Source organism: Pseudorca crassidens, chromosome 10, assembly GCF_039906515.1.
Source record: "Pseudorca crassidens isolate mPseCra1 chromosome 10, mPseCra1.hap1, whole genome shotgun sequence".
NCBI classification, from domain to species: Eukaryota; Metazoa; Chordata; class Mammalia; order Artiodactyla; family Delphinidae; genus Pseudorca; species Pseudorca crassidens.
Window position 1 is genome coordinate 84,082,146 of NC_090305.1, and position 17,626 is coordinate 84,099,771.

The 17,626-nt window shown below is 39.2% G+C and overlaps 1 long non-coding RNA gene across 1 annotated transcript in view; it reads right to left on the reverse strand.

Moving 5' to 3' along the window:
* LOC137233130 (uncharacterized) overlaps positions 1-17,626 on the reverse strand; it is a 286,294-nt gene that overhangs the window by 28,574 nt on the left and 240,094 nt on the right. The window contains exon 4 of the long non-coding RNA XR_010947308.1: positions 5,901-6,018. This is a non-coding gene — a long non-coding RNA (uncharacterized lncRNA). The remainder of the gene's footprint in view (positions 1-5,900; positions 6,019-17,626) is intronic.

The window sequence follows — 17,626 nt, forward strand, 5'->3', positions numbered from 1 at the left end:
ACATGTTCTATCTTCTGAGTGTCCGTATCAGCTGAGATTTTGTTTGTATTGAACAGCAATAGATACATGGAACATGATGTATAAATTACAGAAGCTATTCCCCCCAATCCTCTTTGATCTTTCATTGAGAAACACAGTAATAGGCTGGTCAAATTTTAGTGTCAGGAGAGATAAAATTAAAAATATTATTATGTGGAGCAGTTCTCACCCCAGGAGTGGGGAGAAGGTTTCTTGGTAGAACATGGGAATTTTATTCTAGTTACAAGACAAAGTTGGATATCACCGTCTAATCCATTTCTATAGGACTACTACAACTGAGGTCCTTAAAACTTTGCATATGTGTCTGCTATGACAAGAGAATGCCTATAAAATTGTGTTTCTCAGGAAAAAAAAAAAAAAGGGAGACTTGTTTTTTATCATGATAAGTTCCAGGTCTTTGAAAGAGTGATTGGTGGTTTGTAAGAAAATCAGGGCAATATCTCTAGCTTGGAATGGGAGAGACTGAAGTCCAGATGGGGACAAAAAACTATCATAGAATTGCCAAGTGTGGAAACAGCAAAGTAAGAGCTGGAATTCCAGTCTCCTGCTTCTTCCCACTGATCTCTACCTCAACTACTCCATGCTGGAAAAGCAGGTGTGATGGTTACTTTTTTTTTTTTTTAATAGATCTTTATTGGAGTATAATTGCTTCACAATACTGTGTTAGTTTCTGTTGTACACCAAAGTGAATCAGCCCTATGCATACATATGTCCCCATATTCCCTCCCTCTTGAGCCTCCCTCCCACCCTCCCTATCCCACCCCTCTAGGTCATCGCAAAGCACTGAGCTGATCTCCCTGGGCTACGCTGCTGCTTCCCACCAGCTATCTATTTTACATTCGGTAGTGTATATATGTCGATGCTACTCTCACTTCACCCCAGCTTCCCCCTCCCACCCCGTGTCCTCAAGTCCATTCTCGATGTCTACATCTTTATTCCTGCCCTGCAACTAGGTTCATGGTTACTTTTAATTGTCAACTTGACTGGGCTAAAGGATGCCTGGATAGCTGGTAAAACATTATTTCTGGGTGTGTCTGTGAGGGTGTCTCAGGAAGAGATGAGCGCTTGAATCTGTAAATGGAGTAAAGATGGCCCTCGCCACTACAGGCGGGACATCATCCAATCCGCTGAAGGCCTGAATAGAACAAAAAACCAGAGGAAGGGCAAACTGGCTCTCTTTTTGCTTGAGCTGGGACATCCATCTTCTGCCCTTGGACATGGGTGCTCCTAGCTCTTGGGCATTCAGACTAAGACAGGAACTTACACCACTGGCTTCCCTGGTTCGTGGGCCTTTGAACTCGGGCTGAATTACACCACCAGCTTCCCGGATTCTCTGTTGTAGACGCAGATGGTGGGACTTCTCAGCCTCCACAACTGCATGAGCCAATTCCTATAATAAATCTCCTCGTATGTATTTATATCCATCCCGGTGGTTCTGTTTCTCTGGAAAACCCTGACTAATACAGCCAGGTACTTCAGGCTCTGGGGTCACTCAGATCTCACTTTGAAGCCTGGATCCACTGTATACCTCACTCGTCTCATCTGGAAAATGGGGTCACAGAAGTTACCACTGTACTGGGATTGTTTTGATTGTTAAATGAGGAAAGGTATGGGAAGTTCCCACTCAGTGCCTGGCGCATGGTGACTACCCAACAAATGTCAGCTGCTTTTAACAGCACAGACCCTGAGCAAGAGGGCTGTGGCTTTGCTGGGTTTGACCCACTCCCAGGAAAAAAAGGCTAGAATCCCTATCAACGGAAACATCATCCGTCTCCACCAGATTGTGATCTGTTTGCACTTGCTGCTGATCAGTTTCAACTGAGACCCAGTCATAGCCATATTCCAACATCAAAGGCACGTGGGCCATAACATACTCCCTTCTCTGTTGTTTTCCTTATATGTGTATCTGACTGAATTAATTGATTGGCTACTACCATATGGAATCCTGTGACTACGTGGGGCCACAGCTCTGAGGCTGTCGAGCAGAACAGTGAGGATGCAGTATCGTGCTTCCATCCCACTGTCTGAATTCTCTGGTTAAATCACTCAACCTCTCTGTGCCTCTGTTTCCTCATCTACAAAATGGGGATAAAAGAGGACATACCTCTTAGGTTCTGAAGATAAAATGAGATGCTGCACAGAAAGTGCTTAGCCAAAGAGAGCCCCTCCTACGTCCTCCATTTTTAGGCCATTAGTGTGACTTGTATTTCCTCTGCCATCCCTACCGTCTCACTGGGCAGCTTGGTTCTAATCAGGAACAGGATATACAAATGTCACCTGCAGTTTATGGTGTCCTAAAGTTGTATGAACAGCGACAGGCAGGCTGAAAGGAGGTCCAGGCTTTCTCCTCTACTGTAACCTGTCCATCTTGTGACTAAGTAGGTGGGATGGGAAGGGGGAAAAGACCTGCATCTTGGGGTTTCTGGGCCATTGAGCTTATAGGCTTGGATTTCTTACATAAACCGAGCTTCAGAGGATTAAAGCATGACGGAGACCTGGTCTCTCCTGGCTATAATTTCCCATCCTCTGCTCTCAACCCTTCCTTGACTGGTGGTAAGAGATTTCCTGTTGTCTGACTGTTGATGTGCAAAGATCTCCATTCTGTGTCTGGTTCTAAAGATGATGAGGATCAGAAGAAGTCATATAGGTAAAGCAGAAGTTCCAGCCTATACTGTGCCTGTGGATGCCAAGGTGAACTTCTCACAATGTGGATGGCTGGCTCTGACCTCCACATCTCTGGCTTTAGTCAGTCCTGCCCAGCAATCTGCGCCTTTTCTAATTACCAGCCAAGAGGATTTGATGCAGAATCATGCCTGAACCTCACTGTAAGAAACACAGTTCTAACCCATGCCTGCATTAATATTCCTTTGCTTTGAAACTTGTTGCTTAAGTAAGAAAACATTGGCTCTGGTGTTGCAGGGCCTGCCTGTGTTCAACCTACGTGAGTACACACCCACCTTCCCCCGGCCAAGTCATTGCCTGAGATAGGCTTTAATATCAAGAAACGCTTTTAAAGACCACTATTAAAATCACTTTAACTTTTTAACCAAGAGAAGAAATAGAAAAAAGCATAGCACTTGAGAAAAAAGATACCGTTTAAGTAAAGAAATTAAAAAATCATGATCTTAAGACGTCAAGCTTACTGATTTGGTCAACTCAAGAACACAAGCTGTTCAAAACCCACTGGCCAATTTCGTGAAAATTTAATTGAGAAGTGATTTCTACCATGTAGACTGAACTCCTGAAGGAAGGAGGTAGCCTAGTGTAACAGAAAGAGCACAGATATTTCTATCAGACGACTTTGCTTTGAATTCTGGCTCCATCAATCCAACCATGTGATCTTAACCTCCTTGAGGCTGGTTTTCCAATGGGAATAAGGGTGTGGTAAACATTAGTGATAATGTATACAACCCGCATAGCCCAGTTATTTGTATTATTCATGATCATTGCTATTTTCATTTATCTCTTCTTACCTTCAATCAATAAGACAGGAAACATGATGGTATTAGCTTATAATTTTGTTGTGAGAATTATTAAATTAGATAATTCAAAGCCTACACGTTTAGTGCGTATGATGTTCTAAGTACTTTATATGCGTTAACTTATTTAATCCTTACAGCAAACCTGTGAAGTTCTCCCCATTTTTACTGAGGATGAGGAAACTGAGGCTCAGAAAGATTAAGTACATTACCCAAGGTCACACAGCTATAAGGGGTGAAGCTGGACTATTATATGTGAAGAGCTCAGCTCAGTACCTGGCACACAGTAGAGTCTCAATAATGGGCAGTATTTATGGTGTCATGAGTAGAGAGAACCTTTCCTAAGGGGTCGCCTTGGGGAGTATGACAATCATGGCTGGCTGGAAATTCCACATTGGTCAGTGCGTTAGTACTGATGGTAGTTCATTCTTTCACGGAGCATGGGTTCAGGATTGCCGTGGTGGACAAAAAAGAATTAGCCCCGAGCTATGAGCTACAAAGAAGAGTGGACATTTATTTAAATAAGGGGTCAAATTTATCCCATGTGGTCCCCATATTAATGATACCTATCTACAAAGGAACTGAATAACTGTCTTACTTAGAAGATTCCTTTTTAGTCCTGAGAGAACAATTACGCTGCAAAGAAGCAGTTGTTAAGACTGGCTGGGAAAAAAAAAAAATCTTCTCTTGTAAGTTATATTTTGATGGGCCCGCATTAGACACAATAAAGGCACTGATATTTAAATTGATCAGGGACAGATGTTTAACATATTTTATGTAAGAATTATAGACAAAGTTAACTGCCAAAACAGACTGTTTCCTGAAACACTGGACAGATGGAACTAAGAAGATGTACTCTTGAGGAGTCTGAACTCTTCAAAGTGACCCTAATCTTAAAAAAATCGTTTTGATCAAAGCACTTCAGTGACTTTTAATTCTTTTGTTTCTGTACTTTTTTCACTTTGTCTTGGCTACAAAGGTATTTGGGACGCAAAATTTTTCTCTCTTTCTCTCTCTCCCTCTCTGTGTATGTGTATGTTACACATGTGTGAGTATTCCTGGTTTCAAAAGCATGATTTGTTTTATTTTCTTTCTATCATTCACTGTGGGAAAACTGAGTGTGCTGTACACATTGCTGGCTGTCTCCCCAGCATCTGCTCCCCTCTCTTCTCCTCAACAGTCCCTGATTTCCATTTGGGGATCTGGGGTTCCAGGGATGTTGATTCTACTTCCACCTCCAGATCTTGTCACTATTTGCTGGAAAGCCTTTGATTGTTCCTTTTCTTATTCAGAGCAAAAAAACTCAAAGTGTTTCCACTGGGCTGCAAAGCTTGATGCAGTCCAGCCCTGTTATGCCAACCTCATCTCCTACAGCCTCCCCACCCACTCTGTACTCCTTTACGCGGACCCCCTTGCTTTTCCTTAAATATGCCAGGCACTTTTATGTCTCCCAACAGGCTCCCACCTTTCGGACTTTAACTCTCTGCTCTGTTAGAATAAAGCAAATGAAGACCGATTGAGTTGAATGGTTTTCCCCAAATCCCTCATTTTGGCTCATAGAAAAAAGAATCCCAATACAATCAGATTAATTTTAAGCATTCACCATTAAATGCTTCAAGAAGAGTGTTCACCAACATCCTGCCCTGCTAAGCACTGAAGAGGATGTGTGTGAAGTTTTTCTTCTTGTGTTCCTAAAGGACAATATGCAGTTCACTTGTGCAGAGAAGGCTTGGTTGAAAGCAATTGCAAGTTATTTACCGGGTGGGGTTTCGGTCTTGCATTGGCTATTCTGCTGATACTCACTTAACGAAACTTAAAAATAAAAACATCTGGAAAGTATGCCAACCAATGCCTGCTTCACCATCTCAGCTTTCTGGCTTGCCTCAAGTAATTTTAATAAAATACGTTAACTCTACTAGTGTCTTGAAAGAATTCATGTTCTATGATCTGGCCCTCTCAACTGCTCCAGGTTTTGGAAATAGGCCCATGAATTTAATGAACTACTTAAAATAATACTCCAGGAGACTTAAATCTTGATAATTATGCAAGGAGTAATATTTCAGGTATATTACATGTTTTGAAAACGACGCATTTTGCCTAGAATTCTGATTGTTGTACTTGAAATGAGCTATGGTTACCAGGATCAAATTTAAATCAAGTTTTCAATTCATAGATGACCTAAAATGAAGTTCATGTAACTAACAGTAGGGAGGGATGGTGCTACCGCTCTCTTGAGTTTGCCTTATAATGACTCTGTTTAATTTCCTGTTTTAAGGAAAGAACTTGAATGGAATTTCTTCTGCAGGGACTGTTTGGTTTAAACCTGATCCTCTCAAATGCTTTCCTAAATCCCTCCTTTGAGGATTTGGACTCCGGACTCACCTGAAGGTATCATTTCAGTTCTTGGATGAGAGACACGCTTTTTATCATTCCGAAGCAATCCAAGAAAGTCCTTCTCTGCCACAAATGGCACCAGCAAGTGTACAAAGCCCACTTTGTTCTGTGGGAAAGGAAAACGTATTTTTAATAGTGCATCCTTGGACTGAAATAGGAAGAACCTCCACCGGGACATTAACATAAGTCAGAATCATTAACGTTCATAACAACAATCACCATTGCTATTTATGCAGTTGGTGTTCAATGTATCTGGGTCTTGTTTCATTCAATAGCATAATATCTGCATTTGCCAGCAGCCCTGATCTGGACTTCTTGCTGTTAAACTCAGCTAGGAAAATTAGTAGTCAAGCCAGAGAATGTAAGGTCAAGGCCTTCATTACTTCTTTTGCCATCAGTGGTTAGTAGAGCAAAAGATCTCCCAGCCTATCCACCCAAGCTCTTCCCACTTTCTGGTGGAAAGATAGCTCACTGATAACAGTGAAGGGTCAGTGTCTAAGCAAATTCTTTGGGATTGGGTATATGTTGGTTTTAGCAGTTCAGGCGAGGATGACTCATTTTGAACCGCAACACAAAAGATATGTGCAAGTCGAGTTATTGGAAAGTTTATAGGCTAGATATACTGCTTAGACAAATAGGAATTTCTATACAATGTCAAGTTAAGCAAGCAACCCCAACAAACTCAATCATTGTGAGGCTAAACTAAGAGTAATTTAAGAAAAACAAAACCAAAAACACCACTAGGAGAAAGTGAAAATTACAGTCAGGTAAGATAACAGTGTAATGTATTCTCCATAGCTCAGGGATTCCAATGATTAGATGGTGCCTACATGCACAACAGAAGCTTCACAGCTCTGTGAAACCCTGCCCAGCAGACAGCTTTCTTAGAAGAATTCAGAATTAAAAGCCAGAGTAATCCATTTCTAATTAATGAATATCAAGTTTTAAGAAATCTGAATAACTCACGTATTAGGTTATTATGAAGTAACCTTAATCATACGTTGAACTGACAGTCCATGGAATTTCAAATCATTCACCCAGAAGCCCCGAAAGAAAAAAATATACATTAAAAAATTTAACTTTTTATTTGAGACAATCACAGATTCGTATGCAGTTGTGAGAAACAGGATGGAGGGGTCCAGTGTAGCCTTTACCAAGTCTCCCCCAATGGTAATATCTTGTAAAACAATAGTACAATGTCACAACCACAACACTGACACTGATACAATCAAGATACAGAGTATTTCCATCAACACAAGCGTTTCTCATGTTGTCCTTTTGTAGCCATACCCACTTCTCTCCCACCACCGTCTTCTTCCTCACCCCAGGCAACCAGTAATCTGGTCTCGATTTCTATAATTTTCTCATCTCAAGAATGTTAGTCAATGGAATAATATAGTAAGTAACCTATAGTAAGCAATATAGTAAGTTAACTGCCAAATTGTTTTTCAGAATGACTGTACCATTTTACATTCTCACTGAAATGTATGAGTGATCCATTTTCTTTACATCCTCTCCAGCATTTGCTGTTGTCTCTATTTTTAATTTTAGCCGTTCTGATAGGTGTGTAGTGACACCTTATTGAGCTTTTAATTTGCATTTCTCTAATGGCTGATGATGTTGAACATCTTTTCATGCATTCACTTGCCATCTGTATAGCCTCTTCAGGGAAATGTCTTTTTATGTCTTTTGCCCATTTTCTAATTGGATGCTTTGTTTGTTTTTTACTGTTGAGTTTGAGAATTCTTTTATAGTCTAGGAATTGGTACTTTGTTGGATATGTGTTTTGCAAATATTTTTTCTCACTTTGTTGCTTGTTTTCTCATCTTCTCACTGTGTATGTTGCAGAGGAAAGTTTTTAATTTTGTTGAAGTCCAATTTATCTTTCTTTTTTCCTTTTATGGACCATACTTTTGATCTCAAGTCTAAGAACTCTTTGTCTAGCCCTAGATACCAACTATTTTCTCCTATTTTTTCACATTGATTTATAGTTTCACACTTAATTCTGCTGTCTATTTTGAGTTTGCTTTTGTATAAGATGTGAGGTTTAGGTTTAGGTTCAGTTTTTTGCCTGTGGTTTGCCTATGGTTGTCCACTTCTTCCAGCACCATTTGTTGGAAAGTCTATCTTTTCTCCATTGAATTGTTTTTACTCCTCTGTTAAAATCAGTTGGGCATATTTGGTTGGATCTATTTCTGGGTTCTTTTTTTGGTTCCACCGACCAATGGTGTGCCTATTTCTCTGCCAGTATCACACAGTCTGGATTACTGGAGCTATATAATAAATTTCTAAATCAGGTAGATGGATTCTTCCCACCAATTCTTCTCAAAATTATTTTAGCTATTCTAGTTCCCTTGCTTTTAATATAAATTTTAGAATAATCTTGTCTGTATCTACAAAAAATATGCTGGGATTTTGATAGGAACTGCACTAAACTTCTGTAAAATTTGGGGGAGGACTGACATCTTTTCTATGATGAATCTTTCAATCCATGAATATAGTATGTCTCTCCATTTATTCATATATTCTTTGATTTCTTTCATCAGCATTTTGAACTTGTCAGCATATAAGTACTGTACATAGTTTATAAAATATTTTAAGTGACTTTGAATGGTATCATACTTTTAATTTCAGTGTCTACATGTTCATTGCTAGTGTATAAAAATAAAATGAATTTTTGTATGTTTATTTTGTATCTTGTGACCTTCCTAAATTCCCTTATTAGTTCTAGAAGTTTTTTGGTAGATACCTTGAGATTTTCTAAGTAGACAATTGTGTCATCTGCAAAAAGGAGACAGTTCTATTTCTTCTTTTCTGATCTGTATTCCTTTTCTTTCCTTATTGCACTGGATAGAAACTTCCAGCACCATGCTAAGTAAGAGTGGTGAGAGTGAGCATCCTCGTCTTGTTCCTGATCTCAGGGAAAAAGTATTCAGTCTTTTCAGTCATTTAAATGTAATGTACTTATTGATGTGTTTGTATTTAGGACCACCATATAATTATTTATTTTCTGTCTTTCTGTTTTTGTTCCCCTATTTCCCTTTTCCTAACTTTTTTGTGGTTATCTAAATATTTTCAGCATTCCATTTAAATTTATCTATTGGTGATTTTGGCTATAACTCTTTACATGGATTTTAAGTAATTGCCATAGATTTTAAGTGATTGCCCTAATGATTAAAGTATATACATACTTGATGTCCCATAAAGTATATATATACTTGATGTCCCACAATTTATTTAGAAGTAGTATTTTATCTCTTGAATTGGAATGTAGAAACCTTACAACTGTGTAGGTCTTATTACATCCCCCCTTTATGTTATACTTGTGTTATATATCATATCCACATATATTAAAAAGCCCATATACAAGGTCATAACTTTTGCTTTCAGTCATCAAATATATTTTAAAGAGCTCAATTGAGAGTTCATTATATTTACCCAAATATTTACCATTTCTATTGCTTTTCCTTCATTCCTGATGTTCCAATTTTTTTCTTCTGGTGTCATTTCCCTTCTGGTGAAGAGCCACCTTTGACAATTCTTTTAGAGTAGGTAGGATGGAAATGGATTCTTTTACTTTTCCTTCACTGAGAACATCTTTATGTTACCCTTATTCCTGAAGGATTTTTTTCACTGGATATTGAATTCTGGGTTAACAGTTCTTTACTTGCAGTACTTTAAAAATGTTGTGCTACTTTCTTCTGACCTCCATGGTATTCTGATGAGAAATCTGGAGTCACATGACTTATCGTTGCCCTCTGGGTAATGTATTGTTTTTCTCTGGCTGCCTCTGATAAATTTTCATTGTCTTTAATGCCATAATTTGGCTATGTTTAGCCTTGAATTTCTTTGGGTTTATATAGTTTGAGTCTTGAGGAGCCTCTTGGACCTGTAGATAAATGCCTTTTGTCAAACTTTGGAAGTTTTCAGCCACTGTTTCTTCCAATAATTATTCATTACTGTACTCATTCTCCTTCTCTTCACCTGAGGACATAAATGTTAGACCTTTGTTAGTGGCCCATAGGTCCCTGAGGCTTTGTTCGTTTAAAAAAAATTTTTTTTTTCTATTGCTCTTCATAATTTCTACTGACCTAACTTCAAGTTCACTGACTCTTTCCTCTGCCATCTCTAGTCTGCTGTTGATCTATACAATGAGTTTTTAATTTTGGTTATTGCATGTTTTCGTTCTAAAATTTCTACTTGGCTCTTCTTTATATTTTCTATTTCTTTGCTGAGACATTCTACTTTTTCATTTATTTCAGGTGTGTTTGTGATTGCTTGTTGGAGCATTTACATAATAGCTGCTATAAAGTCTTAGCCAAATAGTTCCAATATGTGTGTCATTATGGTGTTGAGGTCTGTTGATTGCCTTTTCCATGCAGTTTGAGGTTTTTCTCATCCTCTATATGTCCAGTAATTTGGATGTATTTTGAATACTATATTATTAAACTCTGTGTCTTCTTTAAATCTGATGAAAATTATTGATATTTTTGTTTTGGTAGGCAATCAAACTGGTTAGGTTCAGATCACAAATTCCAACCTATGAGCACTGTTTCCAAAATCATTTCAATTTTCAAAGCCTTTGCAGTTCTATTAGGATCTGTCCCACATCTCTGTCACTCAGTGGTTAGTTTGGGACCTTGGCCATGGTCTATCAGTTCAGTTCTCACAGTCTTCATTTGCTGATTAGAATCAGACTCCTGCATGCATAACTCAGGGGGAGCCCATTTGTTCATAAATCACTTTATGGGGTTTCCTTCTTGAGTTCTCCTCTCCAACCTCCCTGGGTGCTTTCATTTCCCTTGTGTTCCTCTTTTTGGCCCTCTGGTCTGAGAGTTGGGCTTTAGTTACCCTTTCTGTCATGCATATCTGTGACTGCACCCATGTCTGAGCCCAAGTGGCAGAGGACAGAGAAGGAACCAAATGCAATGTAGGGGTTGCCCTACTCTGTAGGGATCACATCTCCACCTGTTGAAAAGAAAGGTGCCCTTCCCTCAGAGTTTTGGCTCCTGCTAGCTCCAGGTCAAGTTTTTGTCATTGCCACCATGGGACTGCCTTGGGGACATGGTGGGAGAGAACCAAGAGAAGGAAAAAAAGAAGGCAAAACAGATTTTCACACTGTCTCCAAGCATTAGGAGTCCAAACATTAGGAGTCCCCTTTTTCTTCTTCTCAAGCTGGGACTAGAAGGCTTCTTCTGGAGCACTGTCTGCACCGCAGGGCTCTCTTTGGGGTTTTAGGCTGCACTGTGTTCAGGCCAGGGGATGTTGAAAGGGAAAAAAAATAATAAACTCACAACAATTTTGGTGGCATTTCAAATTCTAGTCTTCTTCCCCAATCTACCTTCTACTAATTACTTTTCAGAGTTCTCAAACTGCTGTATGCATCCTGTCCATATTTCACAGTTGTGTTCAATGGGAGACATAGGGTACAGAGTGCTTATTCCATCTTTACTGGAACAAGAACCTTAAAACATGCATATTTTGATAGACTGAACAGCTATCATAAAAAGCCCTACACCATATTTGAGAATCACCAGTCAAAAGCAAGGTGGCTCAGTCTCCATGTTCTTCTAAGAAAAGAACAATGATATGTTTATCAGTCTTTTAGTCATGACACAGGTAAAATTAATTAGAAACTTACAGCTGAAGATCTTAGATTTGCTAAGCATCTTTATAAAACTATATACCTGGATGATATTACTTTAGCTCGTAGTTGAAATATACTCAAGACAGTGATTAAAAACAGACTTTGGTTTTTATCCAAAGTTGAGATGAGAAAAAGTAATCTAAAGTTTGCTTTGTTATCTTTTGCAACTCTACTTTGGAGGACATGGCCCATTTTGTTCCATGTTGTTTAAATAAAACATTCCTCTTTGAACTTCATGTAAAGAAAAGGTCCATCACTTCTTATGAACTCACATGCTTCTTATACAACTTAGGTTTTCTTTTTGTCCTGCCTTTCAGGAATATCAGAACCTCATATATTCTCTGTTCTGGTTCTTCTGTTACTGGCTCTCCTTAGCTAGTATTCTTGGAACAGCTATTTTTTCCTCCACCACATTACATAGGTTTTACTATTTTATACTTATTTTATTGATAGAAACTAAGTCATAAATGAATAAGATGCAATGGTAAGATTATTAGTCTCCTCTCTCCTTTTTCTTTGCCATTTCTTTTTTGCTTTTTTATCATGCTTTAAAAAAATATAGTGTTGAATCTGGGTGATGAATACCTAGGATTTTATAATATAATCACACCTATTTTGTATATTCTTGAAATTTCCCACAATAAAAAATTAAAAGTAAAAAATTAATGAAATTATAATAGTGTGGCACTGGTACAAGAATAAAAAGATAATTATTGAAATAGAATAGGTAGTCTTGAAGCTGACCTAGCTAGCACATTGCATTCTGACTTATACATTGAAGATGCAATCATATATCAGTGGGAAAGTTACAGCTGCTATGGAAAACAGTATGGAGGTTCCTCAGAAAATGAAAAATAGAATTACCATATGATCCAGCAATCCCCCTCCTGGGTACATATCCAGACAAAACTCTAATCCAAAAAGATACATGCACCCTTATGTTCATAGCAGCACTATTCACAACAGCCAAGACATGGAAACAACCTAAACGTCCATCAACAGATGAATGGATAAAGAAGATGTGGCCTATATATACAACGGAATACTACTCAGCTATAAAAAAGAATGAAATAGTGCCATTTGCAGCAACATGGATGCAACTAAAGATTCTCAAACTGAGTAAAGTAAATCAGAAAGAGAAAGACAAATACCATATCATATCACATATGTGGAATCTAAAATATGACACTAATGAATCTATCTATGAAACAGAAACAGACTCATGGACATAGAGAACAGACTTATGGTTGCCAAGGGGGAGGGGGTTGGGGGAGGGATGGATTGGTAGTTTGGGGTTAGCAGATGTAAGCCATTATTCAAGGAATGGATAAAAAACAAGGTCCTATTGTATAGCACACAGAACTATATTCAGTATCTTATGATAAACCATAATGGAAAAAAATATTTAAAAAAAGAATGTATATATATGTATAACTGAATCACTTTGTTATACAGCAAAAATTAAAACAACATTGTAAATCAACTATACTTCAATTTAAAAACAAACAAAAAACAAAACAACAAAAAAATAAATCAGTGGGAAAGGTTTTTGTTTTTTTTTTTTAACAAATAGGTACCTGGTAATGCATTAGTTATTTGTGGGGAAAAGTTTACTTTTCACTGAACACAAAACCTCAAAATCAATTCTAAGTACAGGTAAGAGTTAAATGGAAAAATGTCAGACCATAAAAATCTAAAAAAACAAGTGATTACTGACTATCTGGGGAGAAACTTTTTAAGGTAAGAACAAAAGACAACAATCCCAAAGGTTAAAGATTTTATCACTGAAACATTTCACACTTTACATTTTGAAAATAACAATAAAACAGGAATAGGGGAGGAGCTTCAAGATGGCGGAAGAGTAAGATGTGGAGATCACCTTCCTCCCCAGAAATATATCAAAAATACATCTACATGTGGAACAACTCCTTCAGAACACCTACTGAACGCTAGCAGAAGACCTCAGACCTCCCAAAAGGCAAGAAACTCCCCACATACCTGGGTAGGGCAAAAGAAAAAAGAAAAAACAGAGATAAAAGAATAGGGACGGACCCGCACCAGTGGGAGGGAGCTGTGAAGGAGGAAAGGTTTCCACTCACTAGGAAGCCCCTTCGCGGGCGGAGACTGCGGGTGGCAGATGGGGGAAGCTTCGGTGACGCGGAGGAGAGCACAGCAACAGGGTGCGGAGGGCAAAGGTGAGAGATTCCCGCACAGAGGATCGGTGCTGACCAGCACACACCAGCCGGAGAGGCTTGTCCGCTCACCCGCCGGGGCGGGCGGCGCTGGGAGCTGAGGCTCGGGCTTCGGTCGGAGCGCCGGGAGAGGACTGGGGTTGGCGGCGTGAACACAGCCTGAAGGGGGCTAGTGCGCCACAGGTAGCCGGGAGGGAGTCCGGGAAAAGGTCTGGACCTGCCGAAGAGGCAAGAGACTTTTTCTTGCCTCTTTGTTTCCTGGCGCGCGAGGAGAGGGGATTAAGAGCGCTGCTTAAAGGAACTCGAGACGGGCACGAGCCACGGCTATCAGCACGGACCCCAGAGACGGGCATGAGACACTAAAGCTGCTACTGCAGCCACCAAGAAGCCTGTGTGCGAGCACATGTCACTATCCACACCTCCCCTCCCGGGAGCCTGTGCAGCCCACCACTGCCTGGGTCCCGTGATCCAGGGACAACTTCCCTAGGAGAATACACAGCACGCCTCTGGCTGGTGCAACGTCATGCTGGCCTCTGCTGCCGCAGGCTCGCCCCGCACTCCGTACCCCTCCCTCCCCCCAGCCTGAATGAGCCAGAGCCTCCAAATCAGCTACTCCTTTAACCCCGTCCTGCCTGATCAAAGAACAGACACCCTCAGGCGACCTACATGCAAAGGCGGAGACAAATCCAAAGCTCAACCCCAGGAGCTGTGTGAACAAAGAAGAGAAAGGGAGATCTCTACCAGCAGCCTCAGGAGCAGCGGATTAAATCTCCACAATCAACTGGATGTGCCCTGCATCTGTGGAACACCTGAATAGACAATGAATCATCCCAAATTGAGGAGGTGGACTTTAGGAGCAACGATATATATTTTTTTCCCTTTTCTCTTTTTGTGAGTGTGTATGAGTAGGCTTCTGTGTGTGATTTTGTCTGTATAGCTTTGCTTTTACCATTTGTCCTAGGGTTCTGCCTGTCCGTTTTATTAATAACTTAAAATAATTTTTTTTATTTTAATAACTTTATTTTACCTTCTTCTTTCTTTCTTTCTTTCTTTCTTTCTTTCTTTCTTTCTTTCTTTTTTTCTCCCTTTTATTCTGAGCCGTGGGGATGACAGGCTCTTGGTGCTCCAGCCAGGCGTCAGGACTGTGCCTCTGAGGCGGGAGAGCCAAGTTCAGGACACTGGTCCACAAGAGACCTCCCAGCTCCACATAATATCAAATGGCGAAAATCTCCCAGAGATCTCCATCTCAACACCAAGACCCATCTCCACTCAACGACCAGCAAGCTACAGTGCTGGACACCCTATGCCAAACAACTAGCAAGACAGGAACACAACCCCATCCATTAGCAGAGAGGCTGCCTAAAATCATAATAAGGCTACAGACACCCCAAAACACACCACCAGACATGGCCCTGTCCACTAGAAAGACAAGATACAACCTCATCCACCAGAAAACAGGCACTAGTCCCCTCCACCAGGAAGCCTACACAACCCACTGAACCAACCTTAGCCACTGGGCACAGACACCAAAAACAATGGGAACTACGAACCTGCAGCCTGCGAAAAGGAGACCCCCAAACACAGTAAGTTAAGCAAAAGGAGAAGACAGAGAAACACACAGCAGATGAAGGAGCAAGGTAAAAACCCACCAGACCTAACAAATGAAGAGGAAATAGGCAGTCTACCTGAAAAAGAATTCAGAATAATGATAGTAAAGATGATCCAAAATCTTGGAAATAGAATGGAGAAAATACAAGAAGCATTTAAAAAGGACCTAGAAGAACTAAAGAGAAAACAAACAGTGATAAAAAACACAATAAATGAAATTAAAAATTCTCTAGAAGGAATCAATAACAGAATAACTGAGGCAGAAGAATGGATAAGTGAACTGAAAGATAAAATAGTGGAAGTAACTACTGAAGAGCAGAATAAAGAAAAAAGAATGAATTGAGGACAGTCTTAGAGAACTCTGGGACAACATTAAATGCACCAACATTCGAATTATAGGGGTTGCAGAAGAAGAAGAGAAAAAGAAAGGGACTGAGAAAATATTTGAAGAGATTATAGTTGAAAACTTCCCTAATATGGGAAAGGAAATAGTTAATCAAGTCCAGGAAGCACAAGGAGTCCCATACAGAATAAATCCAAGGAGAAACACGCCAAGACACATATTAATCAAACTATCAAAAATTAAACACAAAGAAAAAATATTAAAAGCAGCAAGGGAAAAAAAACAAATAAGACACAAGGGAATCCCCATAAGGTTAACAGCTGGTCTTTCAGCAGAAACTCTGCAAGCCAGAAGGGACTGGCAGGACATATTTAAAGTGATGAAGGAGAAAAACCTACAACCAAGATTACCCAGCAAGGATCTCATTCAGATTTGACAGAGAAATTAAAAGCTTTACCGACAAGCAAAAGCTAAGAGAATTCAGCACCACAAAACCAGCTTTACAACAAATGCTAAAGGAACTTCTCTAAGCAGGAAACACGAGAGAAGGAAAAGACCTAAAATAACAAACCCAAAACAATTAAGAAAATGGCAATAGGAACATACATATCAATAATTACCTTAAATGTAAATGGATTAAATGCTCCCACCAAAAGACATAGACTGGCTGAATGGATACAAAAACAAGACCCATACATATGCTGTCTATAAGAGACCCACTTCAGACCTAGGGACACATACAGACTGAAAGTGAGGGGATGGAAAAAGATATTCCATGCAAATGGAAATCAAAAGAAAGCTGGAGTAGCAATTCTCATATCAGACAAAATAGACTTTAAAATAGACTATTAGAAGAGACAAAGAAGGACACGACATAATGATCAAGGGATCGATCCAAGAAGAAAATATAACAATTGTAAATATTTATGCACCCAACATAGGAGCACCTCAATACATAAGGCAAATACTAACAGCCATAAAAGGGGAAATCGACAGTAACACAATCATACTAGGGGACTTTAACACCCCACTTTCACCAATGGACAGATCATCCAAAATGAAAATAAATAAGGAAACACAAGCTTTAAATGATACATTAAACAAGATGGACTTAATTGATATTTATAGGATATTCCATCCAAAAACAACAGAATACACATTCTTCTCAAGTACTCATGGAACATTCTCCAGGATAGATCATATCTTGGATCACAAATCAAGCCTTGGTAAATTTAAGAAAATTGAAATCGTATCAAGTATCTTTTCCGACAATAATGCTATGAGACTAGATATCAATTACAGGAAAAAATCTGTAAAAAATACAAACACATGGAGGCTAAACAATACACTACTTAATAACCAAGAGATCACTGAAGAAATCAAAGAGGAAATAAAAAAATACCTAGAAACAAATGACAATGAAAACACAATGACCCAAAACCTATGGGATGCAGCAAAAGCAGTTCTAAGAGGGAAGTTTATAGCAATACAATCCTACCTCAAGAAACAAGACACATCTCAAATAAACAACCTCCTAACCTTACACCTAAAGCAATTAGAGAAAGAAGAACAAAAAAACCCCAAAGTTAGCAGAAGGAAAGAAATCATAAAGATCAGATCAGAAATAAATGAAAAAGGAATGAAGGAAACTATAGCAAAGATCAATAAAACTAAAAGATGGTTCTTTGAGAAGATAAACAAAATTGATAAACTATTAGCCAGACTCATCAAGAAAAAAAGGGAGAAGACTCAAATCAATAGAATTAGAAATGAAAATTGAGAAGTAACAACTGACAATGCAGAAATACAAAGGATCATGAGCGATTAATGCAAGCAACTCTATGCCAATAAAATGGACAACCTGGAAGAAATGGACAAATTCTTAGAAATGCACAACCTGCCAAGACTGAATCAGGAAGAAATA